We start from the raw sequence: 22,119 nt of genomic DNA on the forward strand, positions 1-22,119 counted from the left end.
TGCCGACTTTGAAGCTCCTTACACGTCAGGCTAGAAACTGGACACCTATTTATTTTTTGATTTATCTATTTTGTTGCATGTGTCAATAGTTTTTTTTTTATTGCTGGGTAGTAATCCAGTATATGGATATGCCACATTTGCTTTATTCATTCACCTCTTGAGGGACATTTGGGTTGTTTCCAAATTGGGTTTCTCTTAAATAAAGCTGCTGTGAACACTGGTGTGTAAAGTCTTGGCATGGACATATGCCTTCTTCCTCTAGAATACATCCTTACCAGTGCAACAGCTGGATCATATGGTAGATGAAAGATTAACATCGTAAGAAACAAACTGTTTTCCAAGGTGGTCACACAATTTTCATTGCCACCATTAGTGTGTGAGAGTTCCATTCCCCACAACCTTGCCAAAACTTGATTTGGTCAGTCTTTTTCCTCGTGACCATTCCCTGTCAGGTGTAGTGGTACCTAATTGTAGTTTTCAATTATAGTTCCTCAATGATGATAATGATGAGCATATTTTCATGTGTTTCTTTGCCATGACTATATCTTCTCTGTTGAAGTATCTCTTGAAGTCCTTTGTCAATTTATCTGTGAGTGTGTCTGTATTCTTCTTATCGACTTTTGATTCTTTACTCTGTGTACAAGTCCTTTATCAGATACATGATTTACAAATATTTTCCTTCAGTCAGTGGCTTGCCTTTTCGCAGGATGAGGTTTTGCATTTGATTTTCAGCAATCTCACCTTGTGGCTACAGGAAATAATGGTCACTTTCAGGGCAAATATGGAAGCTTACAGATCAGTTATGAAGTGCTTGAGCTGGGAGTTCCAATCCCTGAGCTCATCCTTTTCTTTCTCCATTTCATCTAGTAACATTAGGAGCAATCAGCCAATCTCATTTGTTATTTTGCAAAACTTTTTGAAAGTATCATATACACAGTCACCCCACATCCTTTCTTCTTATAAGTGGTTGATTAGGTGTCTACAGTGGAGACATTTGGGTAAAATCTATTCCCAGATCACACCATGGACTATCAGAGCTCTCTTTACTACTGGAAATACAGTCCATAGCACCTTTAAATCTGATCAGATTAGAGAGCCAATTCGAGAAATCCAAGGTCAATTCACAAAACTCATGCTTAAATTTCTCTTCCTTTAGAACCACTTTTGGTACCAAAATCTGTATTAGCCAGAAACAGGACAAATAGAAGCCTGGGGGGAAGATGGCGGAAGAGTAAGATGAGGAGATCACCTTCCTCCCCACAGATACACCAGAAATACATCTACACGTGGAACAACTCCTACAGAACACCTACTGAATGCTGGCAGAAGACCTCAGACCTCCTAAAAGGCAAGAAACTCCCCAGGTACCTGGGTAGGGCAAAATAAAAAAGAATAAACAGAAACAAAAGAATAGGGACGGGACCTGCACCAGTGGGAGGGAGCTGTGAAGGAGGAGAAGTTTCCACACACTAGGAAGCCCCTTCGCGGGCGGAGACTGCGGGTGGCGGAGGGAGGAAACTTCGGAGTCGCGGAGGAGAGCACAGCAACAGGGGTGGGGAGGGCAAAGCGGAGAGATTCCCGCACAGAGGATCGGTGCCGACCGGCACTCACCAGTCCAAGAGGGCTGGGAACTGAGGCTTGGGCTTTGCTCGGAGTGCAGGGAGAGGACTGGGGTTGGCGGCGTGAACACAGCCTGCAGGGGGTTAGTGCACCGTGGCTAGGCGGGAGGGAGTCTGGGGAAATGTCTGGACCTGCCAAAGAGGCAAGAGACTTTTTCTTCCCTCTTTGTTTCCTGGTGTGCAAGGAGAGGGGATTAAGAGCGCTGCTTAAAAGAGCTCCAGAGACGGGTGCGAGCCGCGGCTAACAGCGCGGACACTAGAGACAGGCATGAGACGCTAAGGCTGCTGCTTCTGCCACCAAGAAGCCTGTGTGTGAGCACAGGTCACTATCCACACCTCCCTTCCGGGGAGCCTGTGCAGCCCACCACTGTCAGGGTCCCGGGATCCAGGGACACCTTCCCTGGGAGAACGCACGGCACACCTCAGGCTGGTGCAATGTCACGCCGGCCTCTGCCACAGCAGGCTCGCCCTGCACTCCGTACCCCTCCATCTCCCTGGCCTGAGTGAGCCAGAGCCCCCCAAGCAGCTGCTCCTTTAACGCCGTCCTATCTGAGCCAAGAAGAGACGCCCTCCGGTGACCTACACGCAGAGGCGGGGCCAAATCCAAAGCTGAGCACCAGGAGCTGTGCGAACAAAGAAGAGAAAGGGAAATCTCTCCCAGCAGCCTCAGAAGCAGTGGATTGAATCTCCACAATCAACTTGATGTACCCTGCATCTGAGGAATACATGAATAGACAATGAATCATCCCAAACTGAGGAGGTAGACTTTGAGAGAAATATTTATTATTTTTTCCCTTTTCCTCTTTTTGTGAGTGTGTATGTGTATGCTTCTGTGTGAGATTTTGTCTGTATAGCTTTGCTTCCACCATTTGTCCTAGGGTTCTTTCTATCCGTCCATTTTTTTTTCTTAAAAAAATTTTTTTTCTTAATAATAATTTTTTATTTTAATAACTTTATTTTATCTTATATTACTTTATCCTCTTTCTTTCTCTCTCTCTCTCCCTTTCTTTCTTTCTTTCTACTTTTTCTCCCTTTTATTCTGAGCCGTGTGGACGAAAAGCTTTTGGTGCTGCAGCCAGGAGTCAGTGCTGTGCCTCTGAGGTGGAGAGCCAACTTCAGGACACTGGTCCACAAGAGACCTCCCAGCTCCACATAATATCAAATGGTGAAAATCTCCCAGATATCTCCATCTCAACACCAGCACCCAGCTTCACTCAACAACCAGCAAGCTACAGTGCTGGACACCCTATGCCGAACAACTAGAAAGACAGGAACACAACCCCACCCATTAGCAGAGAGGCTGCCTAAAATCATAATAAGCCACAGACACCCCAAAACACACCACCAGACGTGAACCTGCCCACTAGAGAGACAAGATCCAGCCTCATCCACCAGAACACAGGCACTAGTCCCCTCCACCAGGAAGCCTACACAACCCACTGAAACAACTTTAGCCACTGGGGACAGACAGCAAAAACAGTGGGAACTACAAACCTGCAGCCTGCAAAAAGGAGACCCCAAACACAGTAAGATAAGCAAAATGAGAAGACAGAAAAACACACAGCAGGTGAAGGAGCAAGATAAAAACCCACCAGGCCTAACAAATGAAGAGGAAATAGGCAGTCTACCTAAAAAAGAATTCAGAATAATGATAGTAAAGATGATCCAAAATCTTGGAAATAGAATAGACAAAATGCAAGAAACATTTAACAAGGACCTAGAAGAACTAAAGATGAAACAAGCAACAATGAACAACACAATAAATGAAATGAAAAATACTCTAGAAGGCATCAATAGCAGAATAACTGAGGCAGAAGAACGGATAAGTGACCTGGAAGATAAAATAGTGGAAATAACTACTGCAGAGCAGAATAAAGAAAAAAGAATGAAAAGAACTGAGGACAGTCTCAGAGACTTCTGGGACAACAGTAAACGCACCAACATTCGAATTATAGGGGTTCCAGAAGAAGAAGAGAAAAAGAAAGGGACTGAGAAAATATTTGAAGAGATTATAGTTGAAAACTTCCCTAATATGGGAAAGGAAATAGTTAATCAAGTCCAGGAATCACAGAGAGTCCCATACAGAATAAATCCGAGGAGAAACACACCAAGAAACATATTAATCAAACTGTCAAAAATTAAATACAAAGAAAACATATTAAAAGCAGCAAGGAAAAATAACACAAAAGTGATTCCCCATAAGGTTAACAGCTGATCTTTCAGCAGGAACTCTGCAAGCCAGAAGGGACTGGCAGGACATATTTAAAGTGATGAAGGAGAGAAACCTACAACGAAGATTCCTCTACCCAGCATTGATCTCATTCAAATTTGATGGAGAAATTAAAACCTTTACAGACAAGCAAAAGCTGAGAGAGTTCAGCACCACAAAACCAGCTTTACAACAAATGCTAAAGAAATTTCTCTAGGCAAGAAACACAAGAGAAGGAAAAGACCTACAATAATGAACCCAAAACAATTAAGAAAATGGGAATAGGAACATACATATCAATAATTACCTTAAATGTAAATGGATTAAATGCTCCAACCAAAAGACACAGACTGCATGAATGAATACAAAAGTAAGACCCATATATATGCTGTCTACAAGAGACCCACTTCAGACCTAGAGACACATACAGACTAAAAGTAAGGGGATGGAAAGATATTCCATGCAAATGGAAACCAAAAGAAAGCTGGAGTAGCAATTCTCATATTAGATAAAACAGACTTTAAAATAAAGACCATTAGAAGAGAAAAAGGACACTACATAATGATCAAGGGATCGATCCAAGAAGAAGATATAACAATTGGAAATATTTATGCACCCAACATAGGAGCACCTCAATATATAAAGCAAATACTAACAGCCATAAAAGGGGAAATCGACAGTAGCACATTCATAGTAGGGGACTTAAACACCCCACTTTCACCCATGGACAGATCATCCAAAATGAAAATAAATAAGGAAACACAAGCTTTAAATGATACATTAAACAAGATGGACTTAATTGATATTTATAGGACATTCCATCCAAAAAAAACAGAATACACATTCTTCTCAAGTGCTCATGGAACATTCTCCAGGATAGATCATATCACGGGTCACAAATCAAGCCTTGGTAAATTTAAGAAAATTGAAATTGTATCAAGTATCTTTTCCGGCCACAATGGCATGAGACTAGATATCAAGTACAGGAAAGATCTGTAAAAAATACAAACACATGGAGGCTAAACAACACACTACTTAATAACGAAGTGATCACTGAAAAAATCAAAGAGGAAATCAAAAAATACCTAGAAACAAATGACAATAGAGACACGATGACCCAAAACCTATGGGATGCAGCAAAAGCAGTTTTAAGAGGGAAGTTTATAGCAATACAATCCTACCTTAAGAAACAGGAAACATCTCCAATAAACAGCCTAACCTTGCACCTAAGGCAATTAGAGAAAGAAGAACAAAAACCCCCAAAGTTAGCAGAAGGAAAGAAATCATAAAGATCAGATCAGAAATAAATGAAGGAAATGATAGCAAAGATCAATAAAACTAAAAGCTGGTTCATTGAGAAGATAAACAAAATTGATAAACCATTAGCCAGACTCATCAGGAAAAAGAGGGAGAAGGCTCAAATCAATAGAATTAGAAATGAAAAAGAAGAAGTAACAACTGACACTGCAGAAATACAAAAGATTATGAGAGGTTACTACAAGCAACTCTATACCAATAAAATGGACAACCTGGAAGAAATGGACAAATTCTTAGAAATGCACAACCTGCGAAGACTGAATCAGGAAGAAATAGAAAATATGAACAGACCAATCGCAAGCACTGAAATTGAAACTGTGATTAAAAATCTTCCAACAAACAAAAGCCCAGGACCAGATGGCTTCACAGGCGAATTCTATCAAACATTTAGAGAAGAGCTAACACCTATCCTTCTCAAACTCTCCCACTATATAGCAGAGGAAGGAACACTCCCCGACTCATTCTACGAGGCCACCATCACCCTGATACCAAAAGCAGACAAGGATGTCACAAAGAAAGAAAACTACAGACCAATATCACTGATGAACATAGATGCAAAAATCCTCAACAAAATACTAGCAAACAGAATCGAACAACACATTAAAAGCATCATACCCCATAATCAAGAGGGGTTTATTCCAGGAATGTAAGGATTCTTCAATATACACAAATCAATCAATGTGATACACCATATTAACAAACTGAAGGAGAAAAACCATATGGTCATCTCAATAGATGCAGAGAAAGCTTTTGACAAAATTCAACACCCATTTATGATAAAAACCCTGTGGAAAGTAGGCATAGAGGGAACCTTCCTCAACGTAATAAAGGCCATATATGACAAAGCCACAGCCAACATCATCCTCAATGGTGAAAAACTGAAAGCATTTCCACTAAGATCAGGAACAAGACAAGGTTGCCCACTCTCACCACTCTTATTCAACATAGTTTTGCAAGTTTTAGCCACAGCAATCAGAGAAGAAAAGGAAATAAAAGGAATCCAAATCAGAAAAGAAGAAGTAAAGCTGTCACTGTTTGCAGATGACATGATACTATACATAGAGAATCCTAAAGATGCTACCAGAAAACTACTAGAGCTAATCAATGAATTTGGTAAAGTTGCAGGATACAAAATGAATGCACAGAAATCTCTGGCATTCCTATACAGTAATGATGAAAAATCTGAAAGTGAAATTAAGAAAACACTCCCATTTACCACTGCAACAAAAAGAATAAAATATCTAGGAATAAACCTACCTAAGGAGACAAAAGACTTGTATGCAGAAAATTATAAGACACTGATGAAAGATATTAAAGATGATACAAACAGATGGAGAGGTATACCATGTTCTTGGATTGGAAGAATCAACATTGTGAAAATGATTCTACTACCCAAAGCAATCTACAGATTCAATGCAATCCCTATCAAACTACCACTGGCATTTTTCACAGAACTAGAACAAAAAATTTCACAATGTCTATGGAAACTCAAAAGACCCCGAAAGGCCAGAGCAATCTTGAGAACGAAAAATGGAGCTGGAGGAATCAGGCTCCCTGACTTCAGACTATACTACAAAGCTACAGTAATCAAGACAGTATGGTACTGGCACAAAAACAGAAATATAGATCAATGGAACAGTATAGAAAGCCCAGAGATACACCCACACACATATCGTCACCTTATCTTTGATAAAGGAGGCAGGAATGTACAGTGGAGAAAGGAGCGCCTCTTCAATAAGTGGTGCTGGGAAAACTGGACAGGTACATGTAAAAGTATGAGATTAGATCACTCCCTAACACCATACACAAAAATAAGCTCAAAATGGATTAAAGACCTAAATGTAAGGCCAGAAACTATCAAACTCTTAGAGGAAACCATAAGCAGAACACTCTATTGTATAAATTACAGCAAGATCCCTTTTGACCCACCTCCTGGAGAAATGAAAGTAAAAACAAAAATAAACAAATGGGACCTAATGAAACTTAAAAGCTTTTGCACAGCAAAGGAAACCATAAACAAGACCAAAAGACAACCCTCAGAATGGGAGAAAATATTTGCAAATGAAGCAACTGACAAAGGATTAATCTCCAAAATTTAAAAGCAGCTCATGCAGCTCAATTAAAAAAAACAAACAACCCAATCCAAAAATGGGCAGAAGACCTAAATAGACATTTCTCCAAAGAAGATATACAGACTGCCAACAAACACATGACAGAATGCTCAACGTCATTAATCATTAGAGAAATGCAACTCAAAACTACAATGAGATATCATCTCATACCAGTCAGAATGGCCATCATCAAAAAATCTAGAAACCATAAATGCTGGAGAGGGTGTGGAGAAAAGGGAACACTCTTGCACTGCTGGTGGGAATGTGAATTGGTTCAGCCACTATGGAGAACAGTATGGAGGTTCCTTAAAAAACTACAAATAGAACTACCATATGACCCATCAATCCCACTACTGGGCATATACCCTGAGCAAACCGTAATTCAAACAGTGTCATGTACCACAATGTTCATTGCAGCTCTATTTACAATAGCCCAGAGATGGAAACAACCTAAGTGTCCATCATTGGATGAATGGATAAAGAAGATGTGGCACATATATACAATGGAATATTACTCAGCCATAAAAAGAAACGAAATTGAGCTATTTGTAATGAGGTGGATGGACCTAGAGTCTGTCATAAAGAGTGAAGTAAGTCAGAAAGAGAAAGACAAATACCATATGCTAACACATATATATGGAATTTAAGAAAGAAAAATGTCATGAAGAACCTAGGTGTAAGACAGGAATAAAGACACAGACCTACTAGGGAATGGACTTGAGGATATGGGGTGGGGGAAGGGTAAGATGTGACTAAGAGAGAGAGTGACATGGATATATATACACTATCAAACGTAAAATAGATAGCTGGTGGGAAGCAACCGCATAGCACAGGGAGATCAGCTCGGTGCTTTTTGACCACCTAGAGGGGTGGGATAGGGAGGGTGGGAGGGAGGGAGACGCAAGAGTAAAGAGATATGGGGACATATGTATATGTATAACTGATTCACTTTCTTGTAAAGCAGAAACTACCACACCATTGTAAAGCAATTATACTCCAATAAAGATGTAAAAAAAAATAATTAAAAAAAATATTCCAACCAGCAGTGTGTGAGAGTTCTTCTGCTCCATAGCCTTGCCAGCACTTGCTATTTTCCGTCTTTCTCAGTTGTTTTTGTTCTTGTAGGCACGTGGTGGAATATTATGTGGTTTAAAGTTTAATTTCTCTAAAATCTTAAGTCTCTTTACATCCAAATACCCTCCTCTTCTTTTAATCTCCATTTATTTACTTCAACTGGATCTTTTTCATGTGAAAGTTTGCATTCTGAATTATGCTGATTGTATCTCTATTGTGCTGTTTGTTCTGTTCCTCTGGCCCATCCTATTTCCTTTAAATTGGTAATTACTGTACATATAGAGGCTTGTTCGGATTCAGATTTGTGGAAAGAGTACCTGAGAAGTGGTGTACTTCTTATAGCCCTACGTCAGGAGCCTCATCATGTCAGGCTGTCTCTCCACCTGTGCCCTTGAGACTGATCACTGGGTCCAGGTGCTATCAGCCTGGTCCACCCATTATGAAATTTCCCATCTGCCTTTTAACTCATGGCTTTTGTAGCCCCCTAAAAATTATGGCCTAGATCTACATTTCATTAGTGGTTGTAAAGGATGATGTTTTAATTTATAATTTATTAGCTAGAATTCTTCTATAAAACAAACTTCCCCTCCTTAACCACAAGGTTACCTTGAGGTCTGGTCCACACAGAAGGGAACGATGAATGTTTAATTCTTTTACAGTATTTCCACTTTCAAAAATAGTGATTTGTTTCCCTGGGATCCTCCAAAGGTGAACAGCGAGTTGGTTTTATTTGTTCTTTCATAGATGTTCATATATTTCATGTTTTAATACATTGCAGTCATTAATGTTTTTGTTGTTCAAATTTTTCCTTCCTCAGTCTCTGTAACCCCCATTGTTTGTGTCTTTTGTGTCCTTGACATACTTTCTGGTAATGGAATCTGGTCTAGACTCATCTGGTACAATCCCTATCCAGACCTGGTATCAGCCATTTCTCTAAGGAAAGCTGGTTCCTTTTAGTGGGAAGTGTTTTTATAACATTCAGTCTGGGACAAGAGTTGCTCATTGCTACTGGGTTGTTCTTGTTTCTTGTCCTTTAAGTGCATGGAGCTGGTAAATATGTATTATATTTGTTATGAAACTATGTATCATGTCCTTCCATCCTGGGCTGCTCTTCTGTCACCTATAAGAAATCATTCATATCAGTTTTGTTTTAACCTTTCCAAAAAATATAATCAATTATAACATGTATATTAGTTTTCTCCCCTTTTCATACATAAAAGGTGGCATATTATACTCCAGTGCTGTGCAATAGAAATTTCTGCAGAAATGAAAATGCTGTGTATCTGTGTGTCCCACACAGTAGCCACTGGCTACTTAAGAGGCTGAGCTCCTAAAATGTGTCTACTGTGACTGAGGAACTAATTTTTAAATTATTTAATTTAATCTAATTAAATTGTAAATAGTTAAGTATGGCTAGTGGCTACTGTATTAGACAGCAGCAGCTCTACACAATTTTGTGCACCTTGGTTTTTCACTGAACAATATATCCTGGAGATGACTCTGTAGCAGTACAGAGAGGGAGTCCTCATTGCTTCTATAACTGCATAATCCACCAGATGTAGATGGACCATAGGTGATCATCCAGCCCTCTGTTGGTGGACATGTCAGGCATAAGAGCAACCCAGAGGGGAGGTCCATCTTGTGAGAAATCTGTGAAAACTATCCACTAAATCAGGAGACTTAGGTGTGCAGATCAGGGTCCCAGTCTGGGCTTGTCTTTGAGAACTTGGTCTCTATGCTTTCTGTCTCCTGTGGATCTGGGTCCAGGCCCCCACCACTGGGAGACAAGGTCCTAAATGAAGCAGAAACTCCATGTCACCTCTGATGGGCCCCTCAGATAACTAAATGGGAGGGACCATCCTCCTAGAGATAAGACAGACACAAAATCACTCTCAAAATCTATCATGCAACCTGGCCAAGAGCTATCATGCAACCCTCTAGCTTGTACCCATGACAGAACCAAGACTGAAACACACAGTGTTATTACCTTGACATTCACTGTCCTTCTGGGAGGGAAATCTTGTCAGGAGAATGTAGTAGCCTCTTAGGGCTCTTCAAGAGAACAAAGGTGTGGGTTATGAGTTGCCTCGGTTTCCCAAGTACAACCTCTCCCCTCTCAACAGCATTATTTCCTGTTTAGATGCCAGGTTTCCTGGACTCAGGGTGAAGCTTGGACTAAACTTGTTTGGAATGGAGTCCCTTTGAGGTCATACCTCACCACCGCATGGTGTGCGCACTAGCATCCACCTTGCTGCCTGTGGATGTCTCCAGTTACCCAGATCTACTGATCAGGAGGGGGAAGGTATGGGATGCAGATGTGGAATTGGACTGACCATGCCTGGTACACAGTAGACACATAATTCACATTTAATAAAGAAATGAGATGCAGATGCAGGAGTAAGCAGGAAGTGAAAGCTACCTATATGTCCTTTCATTCTTTTTATACACATGAATTCTTCAAGGAGCAGTGGGATTACACAACAGCCTCTAAGTAGATGTGTGTGACACTATAGTGGGTCATCTATAAAGTGGTACATTGATACCTACCTCACAGGTCTGTTGTGAGGAGAAATTAACAAACCAATAAGAAAAGGGAGCCCTCATACACTGTTGCTGGGAATATAAATTGGTGTAGCCACTATGGTCGATAATATGGAAGTTCCTTAAAAACTAAAAATAGAACTACTATATGATACAGCAATTCTACTCCTAGATATATATCCAGAAAAAATAAAACACTAATTCGAAAAGATACATGTACCCCAATGTCCATAGTACATTGTTCATTATTTACAATAGGCAAGATATAGAAACAACCCAGGGTGGAGGAGAGCACCCAAGATGGTGGAGTAGAAAGACCCTGAGCTCACCTCCTCTCATAAGCACACCGAAATCACAACTATCTGCAGAAAAAACATCAATGAAAAAAAATGGAACCTACCAGAAAAGATCTTCTACAACTAAAGACATAAGGAACCACAACAAGATGGGTAGGAGGGGCGTATTCACAATATAATCAAATCCCACACCCCATGGGTGGGTGACCCACAAACTGGAGAATAATTATACTGCAGAGGTTCTCCCACAGGAGTGAGAGTTCTGAGCCCCACATCTGGCTCCCCATCCTGTGGGTCTGGCACCAGGAAGACAAGTCCCCAGAATTTGTCTTTTTAAGCCAATGGGACTTAATTGCAGGAACCCCACAGGGCTGGCAGAAATAGAGGTTTCAGTCTTAAAGGACGCACACAATCTCACACGTGCCAGGGCCAGGACAAAAGCATTGATTTGATAGGAGCCTAGGCCAGACCTACCTGCTGGGCTTGGAGAGTCTCCTGTAGAGGTGGAGGGGGGGAGTGGCTGTGGCTCACCCTGGGGACATGGACATGGTGTCAGACATACTGGGGAATATTCAACCCTGTGAACACTCCTGGCAGCTGATATATTGGCTCATTAGTTCCAAGACCTGGTGTCAACCAACAGCCTATAGGCTACAGTGCGGGGACACCTCAGGCCAAATATCCAACTGGGTCAGGACACAGTGCCATCCATCAGCAGACAGGCTGCCTAAAGGATAAAGAGCCCATAGCTACCTCTGGACACACCCCTAGACACAGCCTAGCCCACCAGAGTGCCAAGATCAAGCTCCACTGAGCAGTGGACAGGCATCAGACCCTCCCACCAGGAAGCCTACACAAACCTCTAGATCATCCTCAACCACCAGGGGGTAGACAGCAGAAGTAAGAAAACTACAATCCCACCATGCAGGCCAGACCCTACCCCAGTACCAGCTGGGCCCTGACCCTGCATGCTAACAGGCCTACGCAACCTTCAGGACACCCCGGACCCCATACCCAACTGTGTCAGGAACCACCCTCCCCCATCAATGATCTGAAACAAGTTCTGGGATCCCTGGGCCCTGCAGCCAGACTCCAGAAACCAACTCTGCCTGCCACTAGTGTGGCACTAACCCCAGGATCTAGCTTCACCTGCCAATGGGTGAGCAATAGCCCCAGAGGCTTTGGGACACTGGCTTCACCCACCAGTGAGCCAGCACTAGCCCTGGGGCCCCCTAGGATTCCTCAATGAGCCACCTCATGATCGGACCCTGCTAAACAGCAGCCAGCAGCATCAGTACAAGGCAGGACCTGGCAACCAACCAGACTAGGGCCAACCAGGCCTACCAGGCCACCCACAAAGTCAGCCCACCACAACAAAAGGACCCATACAGCCCTCTTAGGGGGAACCCCTAGAGCATATACGTTGGGTGATGAGAGGGGAGTGCACTGCTGGGACACATAGGATGCCTCCTACAGAGGGTGAATTCTCCAAGGCTGAGAAACATAACTAACCTACCAGATACATAAAAATACAAATAGCAACTTAGACAAAATGAGGCGGCAGAGGAATATGTTCCAGACAAAGGATAAAGTTAAAACCCTGGAAGAACTAAGTGAAGTGGAGATAGGCAATCTACCTGAGAAAGAGTTCAGAGTAATGATTGTAAAGATGATCAAAGAACTTGGGAGGAGAATGGATGCACAGAGTGAGAAGTTAGAAGGTTTTAATAAAGAGTTAGAAAATATAAAGAACAACCAAACAGAGATGAAGAATATAATAAATGAAATGAAAAATACACTAGAAGGACTCAAAAGTAGACTAAATGATTCAGAAAAACGGATCAGTGAGCAGGAAGACAGAGTTGTGGAAATCACTGCTGAAAAACATAAAAAAGAAAAGAGAATAAAAAGAAATGAGGACAGTTTAAGAGACCTCTGGGACAACATCAAGCACCTTATAGGTGCTTGATCAAGCACCTTACCTTATAGGGGTTTCAGAAGGAGAAGAGAAAGAGAAAGGTCCCAAGAAACTATTTGAAGAGATAGTAGCCAAAAACCTCCCTAATCTGGGAAAGGAAATAGTCACCCAAGTCCTGGAAGCCCAAAGAGGCCCATACAGGATTAACCCAAAGAGGAACACAACAAGACACATTGTAATCAAAATGACGGAAATTGAAGATAAAGAGAGAAGACTAAAAGCAGCAAGGGAAAAGTCACAAGTAACATACAAGGGAACTCCCATAAGGCTATCAGCTGATTTTTCAGCAGAAACTCTGCAGGCCAGAAGGGAGTGGTGCAATATATTTAAAGTGATGAAAGGGAAAGCCTACAACCAAGAATACTCTACCCAGCAAGGCACTCATTCAGATTTAATGAAGAAATCAAAAGTTTTACAGATAAGCAAAAGCTAAAATAATTCAGTACCACCAAACCAGCTTTATAACAAATGTTAAAGGAACATCTCTAGGTGAAAAAGAAAAGGTCACGACTAGAAACAAGAAAATTATGGAATGGAAAAGCTCACTGGCAAAGGCAAACATAGAGTAAAGGTAGGAAATCATCCACACACACAAAGTTAGTAGGGAGGTTAAAAGACAAAAGTATTAAAATCATCTGTATCCATAATAAGCAGTTAAGGGCTACACAAAACACTTAAGTGTAAAATATGGTATCAAAAACAGTAATCATGAAGGAAACCAAGATGGCAGAGGAGTAGGGGGAATGTGGAGTTCATCTCTCCCCACAAATGCATCAAGAATACATCTACAGATTAAACAATTCTCACAGAACATCAGCTGAACACTAGCAAAAGACCTTGGACACTGGAAAGGACAAGAGAGATCCCTGCATAACTGGGTAAGATGAAAGAAAGAAGGGAAAAAGAAGAGGAGGTGAGGCAGGATGGGATCTGCACCCCTAGGGGGGTGGGAGCTAAAGCAGAGGGGAGGTTCCTGCATCCGAGGAAGCCCCCTCACCAATGGGGAAATCAGTTGGGACAGAAGGGGGAGCATCTGAGGCTGCTGGAGAAGGGTGAAACAGCCGGTCTATGGAAGACAGGACAGAGTGAGACTTACACAGATGGTCCGTGCCACAGCCCTGTGCGCCCCAGACTGGGATGTGTGTCCACCGTACATGGGGTCTGAGAGCTGGAACCTGGGGATTGGAGAGCAAACTGTGGGGAGGACTGCTGTTGGCTGTGAGGAGACAGCCTAAGGGGATGGGAGGGAGGAAATCCACAACCGGGAATGCTTGTGGAGGAAACCCAGACTGCCATAGAAGCAAGGCTCCACTGTTGAATGACACGCAGGGGGTGGAGTCACCATTGCAGCCTCTTTCTCCACGCACCGACCCCTCCCCCCCAGGTGCTAGGAAAAGCTCCCACCAGGGCGGGCCTTCTCACACCTGCTGCCAGGCACTAGGAAAGGCTCCCACTAGGGCTGGATCTCTCGCACACGTGGCCTCTGGCTTTCTCACGCAGCTGTCGCCACCGGGGCCCCTGCGACCCAGGCAGTTGTGCCATCTCCACACCCTGCCCTTGCCGGGGCAGACCTGAGTGCTCCAGGGAAGCCTCGGGAGCAGAATAATGTGGGTAGCCCACAGGCATAGGTGGGGCAAAAAAAACAGCTGAGCCCCAGGGGCAGGGTGATTAAGGAAGAGGAACAAAAATCTTTCCATGAAGCTGCACAAACCACAGATTAAATCCCCATGATCAGCTTGGTAAACCCTGCATCTATGGAATACCTGAATGGACAATGAGTGTTCCCCAAACTGAAACCGGTCTAGTTCTAGCAGCTGTGGGCTTTGGGGACTAGTACACACAGGAGATGGGCCAGGTCAGAGTCTGAGCTGCCCCTACAGTGCCCACAGAGGGACCAGACACCTACCTAGAGGTTTTGGAGGGCCTCGTAGGGAGGTGGAGGGTGGCTGTGACTCATGGTAGGGGCAAGGATACTGACAGCTGAGACCCCAGGAAAATAAAATTATTACTAGTTTTTAATGTTTTGTTTGTTTTGTTGTTGTTTTATTATTATTTGTTTTTATTTCCTTCTTGTCATGAAGAACCTAAGGGCAAGACAGGAATAAAGACACAGACCTACTAGAGAATGGACTTGAGGATATGGGGAAGGGGAAGGGGAAGCTGGGATGAAGTGAGAGAGTGGCACGGACATATATACACTACCAAACGTAAAACCGATAGCTAGTGGGAAGCAGGCTCATAGCACAGGGAGATCAGCTCAGTGCTTTGTGACCACCTAGTGGGGTGGGATAGGGAGGGTGGGAGGGAGACACAAGAGGGAGGTGATATGGGGATATATGTATATGTATAGCTGATTCACTTTGTTATAAAGCAGAAACTAACACACCATTGTAGAGCAATTATAATCTAATAAAGGTGTTAAAAATGTGGTATATATACAGTGGAATACTACTCAGCCATAAAAAAGAATAAATTAACACCATTTACAGCAACATGGATGATCTAGAATTATCATAGTAAGTGAAGTCAGACAAAGACAAATATCACATAACATCACTTATATGTGGAATCTAAAATATGACACAAATGAACTTATCTATGAAACAGAAACAGACTCACAAACATAGAGAACAGACTGGTGGTTACCAAAGGGGAAGCGGGGGGAGAAAGCAAGTAGGAGTTTGGCATTAACAGATACAGATACACACTACTCTATATAAAATAGATAAACAACAAAGACCTACTGTATAGCACAGGGAACTATATTCAATATCTTGTAATAACCTGTAATGGAAAAGAATGTAAAGAAAAAGAATATATATATATATATATATATATATATATATATATAAAACTGAATCACTTTCATGTACACCTGAAACTAACATAATAATGTAAATCAATTATACTTCAAAAAAAACCCAATAGATGATATCTAACACATACTAATGTAAAACTTCAACAAATGTATATATGGTTTCTCCTGTGTTCTCCCCCAACAAAAGAGATGACTTACACATGAACAATTCATAGAGATCATTGGGATTTGCAGTAGCAGGAAAAGAAATGTATACATATTTATATGATTGATTAGCTTCTGTGCCATTTCTTTGTAGATGAGTTAGCTAATTATGGTGAGGAAGAAGCAAATCATCCCCTCATTATTTTGTGTGTATGTACAATATAATGATTCAATATTTATATATATATATATATCATGAAATGATCACAACATAAGTCTAGTTAACATCCATCAACTTAACATAGTTACAATTTCTTTTCTTGTGATAGGGACTTTCAAGATCCATTCTCTTTAGCAACTTTCAAATATGCAATACAGTATTTTTAACTGTAGTCTTCATGTTGTACATTACATCCCCTGACTTACTTATTTCACAACTGAAAGTTTGTACCTTTTGACCCCCTTCAACCATTTCGCCCATCCCCACCCCCAACCTCAGGCAACCACCAATCTGTTCTCTATATCCATGAGCTCAGGTTTGTTGGTTTGCTTGCTTTTTGTTTTCATTTTTTGTTTTTCACATTCCATATATAACAGATATATGGTATGGTATCTGTATTTCTCTTACCATTCTTATGGTATCTGTATTTCTCTATCTGATTTATTTCATTCAGCATGATGCCCTCACGGTCTATCAATTTTGTCCCAAATGGCAAGATTTCGTCCTTTTTTAAAGCTGAGTAATTTTCCGTTGTATATAAACAGTTTCTTTATCCATTCACCCATCGATGGACACTTAGATTGTTTCTATGTCTTGGGTATTGTAAATAATACTGCAGGTTAACATGGTGGTGCAGATATCTTTTTAAGTCAGTGTGTTCATTCTCTTGGGATAAATATCCCAAGAAAGTGGAATTGCTGGAACATGTGATAATTCTATTTTTAATTTTTGGAGGAACTTCCATGATGTTTTCCATAGTATGTGCACCAATTAACATTCCCATCAACAGCGCCCAAGGGTTCCCTTTTCTCCCACCCTCGCCGGTACTTGTTATTACTTGTCTTTTTGATAATCGCCATTCTGACAGGTGTGAGGTGATATATCATTGTGGTTTTGATTTGCATTTCCTTAATAATTAATGATGCTAAGCATCTTTTCATGTACTTGTTACCTTCTCTATGTCTTCTTTGGAAAATTTTCTTTTCAGATCCTTTTTTTTAAATCAGGTCGTTTGGGATTTTTTTGCTGTTGAGTTGTATGAGTTGCTTAAATATTTTGGATATTAACCCCTTATCAGATATCATTACTTTTTATTTGATGGGTGCTGATCTTTTTTACCTTTCATTTTGACATTGGAATAGCAGCCTCCCATTAATCCCCAGAAAGGAGAAAGGACAATAACAGAGTATAAGGATGGGTCTGCTGTACAATAGACTGAAAACAGGAGACTTGAGTCCCAAATATCAGATTGGTTTTTGCCTACAGGACCATGGGTAGTCATTTTCCCTGTCTGGTCTCAGCCCTAACACAGAAAAACATTGCATAGCCCAATGGTTAGAGTGGGGGGAAAACTTGGGCACATTTAATTACTGGTTTCATGATCTTTAGCAAATGTTGAGTCTCCAGATAGATGAGACCCAAATGTAATGTCTATGCATTACTTATGCATACATGGAGACTATAAGGAGAGAGTTATGGACTGAATTGTATCTCCCCAAAATTCATGTTGAAATCCTAACCCCTAGTACCTCAGAATGTGGCTGTTTGAGGAGATATGGCCTTTAAGAAGGTTATTAAGGTAAAATAAGTTCATATGGAAGGGCCCTAAACCAATATAGCTGGTCTCCTTAAAGGAGGAGATTAGGACACAGAAAACACAGACCTGGGAATGACCACGTAAGGATACAGCAAGAAAGTGGCCATCTGTCAGCCAAGGAGGGAGGCCTCAGGAGAAACCAAACCTACTGAAACTTTTACCTTGGGCTTCTAGCCTCCAGAACTTTGAGAAAATAAATTTCTGTTGTTTAAGCCACCCAGTCTGTGGTATTTTGTTATGAAAGCCCTAGAAATCTAATATAGGGAGGAAATGCACAAACATGATTTTTTTTTTTTTTTTGCAGTACGTGGGCCTCTCACTGTTGTGGCCTCTCCCGTTGCGGAGCACAGGCTCTGGACGCGCAGGCTCAGGGGCCATGGCTCACGGGCCCAGCCGCTCCGCGGCATGTGGGATCTTCCCAGACCGGGGCACGAACCCGTGTCCCCTGCATCGGCAGGTGGACTCTCAACCACTGCACCACCAGGGAAGCCCCAAACATGATATTTTTTAAAAGAAACTTAATGAGTGGTAGATGGCAAATTGTTTATTAATATCTGGGTTTGGCTATAGTTTTCTAAATTAGTATGGATCATCTTCAAAATCAGAATTAAAGCATATGGAGGAATTCCTGGGTAGTCCAGTGATTAGGACTCTGTGCTTCCACTGCAAGGGGCATGGTTTCGATCCCTGGTTGGGGAACTAAGATCCTGCATGTTGTGCGGCACAGCCAAAAAGATAAAAAATAACAAAATAAAGCTCATGAAAACAGCGGCTGGTAGGAAATATTTCAGACATAGAGATAGTATAGAAAATAGTATATCAGGGAATTCCCTGGTGGCCAATGGTTAGGACTCTGCACTTTCACTTCTGTGGCCCAGGTTCAATCCCTGATCGGGGAACTAAGATCCCACAAGCTGTGCAGTGCAGCCAAAACAAAACAAAAACAGACACTGGGGATCTCTCACCACACCAGAAACAACCATGCTAGCACCATGATCTTGACCTCTAGAACTGTAAGAAAAATTTAAAAATAAATAAAAATTTTTAAAAACACCTTCTTTAAAAAAAAAAGAAAATAGTATATCAGACTTCAGTATACTCACATTAAGAAATAAAACATTACATGTAGAGGTGAAAGTCACTGGTGCACCCTTCTATGATTTCCCAGAGGTAACCGTTATCAAGATATGGGGGGGTTTACTCTTGAAATCTTTCTTTACGTTTTCTCCTCAAGTGAAGTATAGTGTTGCTTTGTTGCATGTTTTACTCATAGATGCCTGGCTCCCTAATGGAAAAGGAGAAAGGAAGAAACATAAGGAGGACAAATCCACATTCACCTCTCAACAGTGTGGCCTGCCATTTATGCTTCCTTGCCATGTGAATTCTCTTTCTAGAGTTTCTAAAATAGACACACCCATTGTCTCACTTTATATGCTGTAGGTGGCACCAATAGAATACTATTATCCACCACATACTATTTTCAGTCACTTTTTTATCCGCGGTGTCAAAATCTTAGAGTTCCCAGGTGCCAGGTAGCCCAAAACAATGATGCGGTGTCTCCTGAACATGAAACTTCTTCCCTTTGTCCAGGCCTAATTTTCTGTCTTTCATTCACACTGTTGTTTATCTAGGCCTGTACATCTAGAAACTAATATGAGCCAACCGGATGAAAGAAGACTGATTGCAGGGAGTTAGTTTTCCTGTGTCCAGATTAACACCCAGATCCTTCAGTTGGTTTAGGGAGGCAGGCTGTTTAGAACTTGAGCTGAATTTGTATTACAAGTGTTGGCCATGTGTATATTTTCCTTTCCTTTTATTATTTTTATTTGCACAAGGAATTACTTCAAAGGTGTTTTCATTCACCTGTGTTGATTGTTCCTGGGGACTTACCTGAATGATCCTGTGACTAAACTTCCCCTGAATTCTCCCCTCTGGAAAGTGTGGGGCCGAGTGCTGGGTGATCTCATGCAGTTCCTCACCCTTTCCCTCCCCTGTGGCACTTACTGCTTTGCTAAATGGGTGGCAAAACTGATGAACATGCTTTCAATTCAAGGGCTTTATTTGGAGGGAACAGAAAGAAGCATGCTGTGAAATTTACTTTCATCTCTTGACCTTCACTAAAATCCTGGGAAGTGGAGACATTGTCTGACTGTTGAATGTAAGGTTTATTTGAGAGACATACTTGCCCCTCCGCTAGGCATCTATTATGTCCCTGAAGCTGCCCAGTTGGGACTGTCATGTGGTATACTCATGAACTACTTCTGGAACCATGCGATTACCTAATTCCCTTGGCTTAGGGATGTTCCTCATTCTGACGCTGACCAGTTTCCTGGGCTGGAGTTGTTGTTTTTTATTTTTTCACTTCCCAAACTAAGACACTTTTTTTTTTTTTGCGGTACGTGGGCCTCTCACTGCCGTGGCCTCTCCCGTTGCGAAGCACAGGCTCCGGACGCGCAGGCTCCGGATGCTCAGGTTCCGGACGTGCAGGTTCCGGACGCGCAGGCTCAGCGGCCATGGCCCACGGGCCCAGCCGCTCCGCGGCACCTGGGATCCTCCCGGACCGGGGCACAAACCCACGTCCCCTGCATCGGCAGGCGGACTCCCAATCACTGCGCCACCAGGGAAGCCCAACTAAGACACTTTTATTGTAAATAAAAATAGAAAGTGCAGGAGACGGGAAAAATTGTTTGAAACCCTTAAAGCCTACTACTTATGAATAAGCACTGTTACCATTTCTTCATATATTTTCTCAGAAATTTTACTTTGCAAATGTTACTGTATTTAAGAATGTAAATGAGATAATATCCTTAAACTTTTGTAAAATGACTTTTTAATATAAATATCGTATTATGAAGGTCAATTCATGCCAATCAATATAAATGCACATAATAATAAAAATGGCAGTAGAAACACTAATGGCCAATTTATATATGATAATCGTAAGAATTTTAATTATAACTGCTGACTCCCTCAGTTCCCCACACTGTGGCAAGTGCTAAACCTGTACTTGCTCATTTAATCTTCATCACAACCTGTGAGGAGGAGCTCCTGTTGCCCGACTAACCATCAGGGAACTGAGGCACAGTGATGGCAGTGCTAGCCAGTCACAAGACTAAGGATATGAACGGATTCTGTGTGGCAGCTGAACCCCACATCTAACTAGTGTACACTAGCGCTTCTCATCTGATGAGACACTCAACCTTACTGTTCATCAGGGCACAGCAAAATAAAACTAATTAAGGTCCCATGGTTTTGTTCTCAGTTAACTAGGCAAAAGTTTAAAATATTGATTTTAATCAATGCGGTTTGGAATTTGAGGACCTGTGTCCTGTTACATTGTGGAAGGGGCTCCTCCAGATCTTGCTCCCTTCCTGTGTCTCTGGGATGTTCCTATTCTAAAGTGAATGGTTTTTCCTGTGCTTGGGGCAGAAAATGCTTATGTTTCTCCAGCCATGTTAATATTTTATGTAATTGCAAGAGCAATACGTATTTATTATAGTTTAAAATAGGTGATATAGAAAGGTAAACAAAATAATAATACCTCAAAGCCCACCACTGAAAGAAAAGCTCTTCTAATGTTTTCATCTGCATTATATTCCTCAGAATTATTCTTATGCAGGTATTATATATTTATACATGTATGCATACATTTATATATTTACATACAAAGCATAAGATCTCATCTTACATTTAATTTTGTAACTTATCTCACTGTAGTGGGTTAAATTGTGTGACCCCCAATATTTCCAGATCATAACACCCCCATACCTTAGTTGGAAATAGGGTCTTTGCAGATAAAAATAAGTTAAAGATCTCGAGAGATGATTGGATTTAGGATGGTCCCTAAACCCAATGACTAGTGTCCTTATAAGAGAAAGGAGGGAGATTTCACACACACAGGGAAGAAGGCCATGTGAAGAGAGAGGCAGAGACTGGAGTTATGCTGCCACAAACCAAGGGAAGCCAGGAGCCACCAGAAGCTGGAAGAGGAAAAGAAGAATTCTCCTCTGGAAGCTTCAGAGGAAGCTTGGCCCTGCCAACACCTTGATTTCAGATTTCTGGTCTCTAAAACTATGAGATAATGAATTTTTGTTGTTCTAAGCCATGAAGTTCCTGGTACATAATTAGTTACAGCAGCCCTAAGGAAACTAATACACTCACTAACTACATATCCCAAATGTCATTGAATAAACAT

Source organism: Lagenorhynchus albirostris, chromosome X, assembly GCF_949774975.1.
Source record: "Lagenorhynchus albirostris chromosome X, mLagAlb1.1, whole genome shotgun sequence".
Lineage (NCBI taxonomy): Eukaryota > Metazoa > Chordata > Mammalia > Artiodactyla > Delphinidae > Lagenorhynchus > Lagenorhynchus albirostris.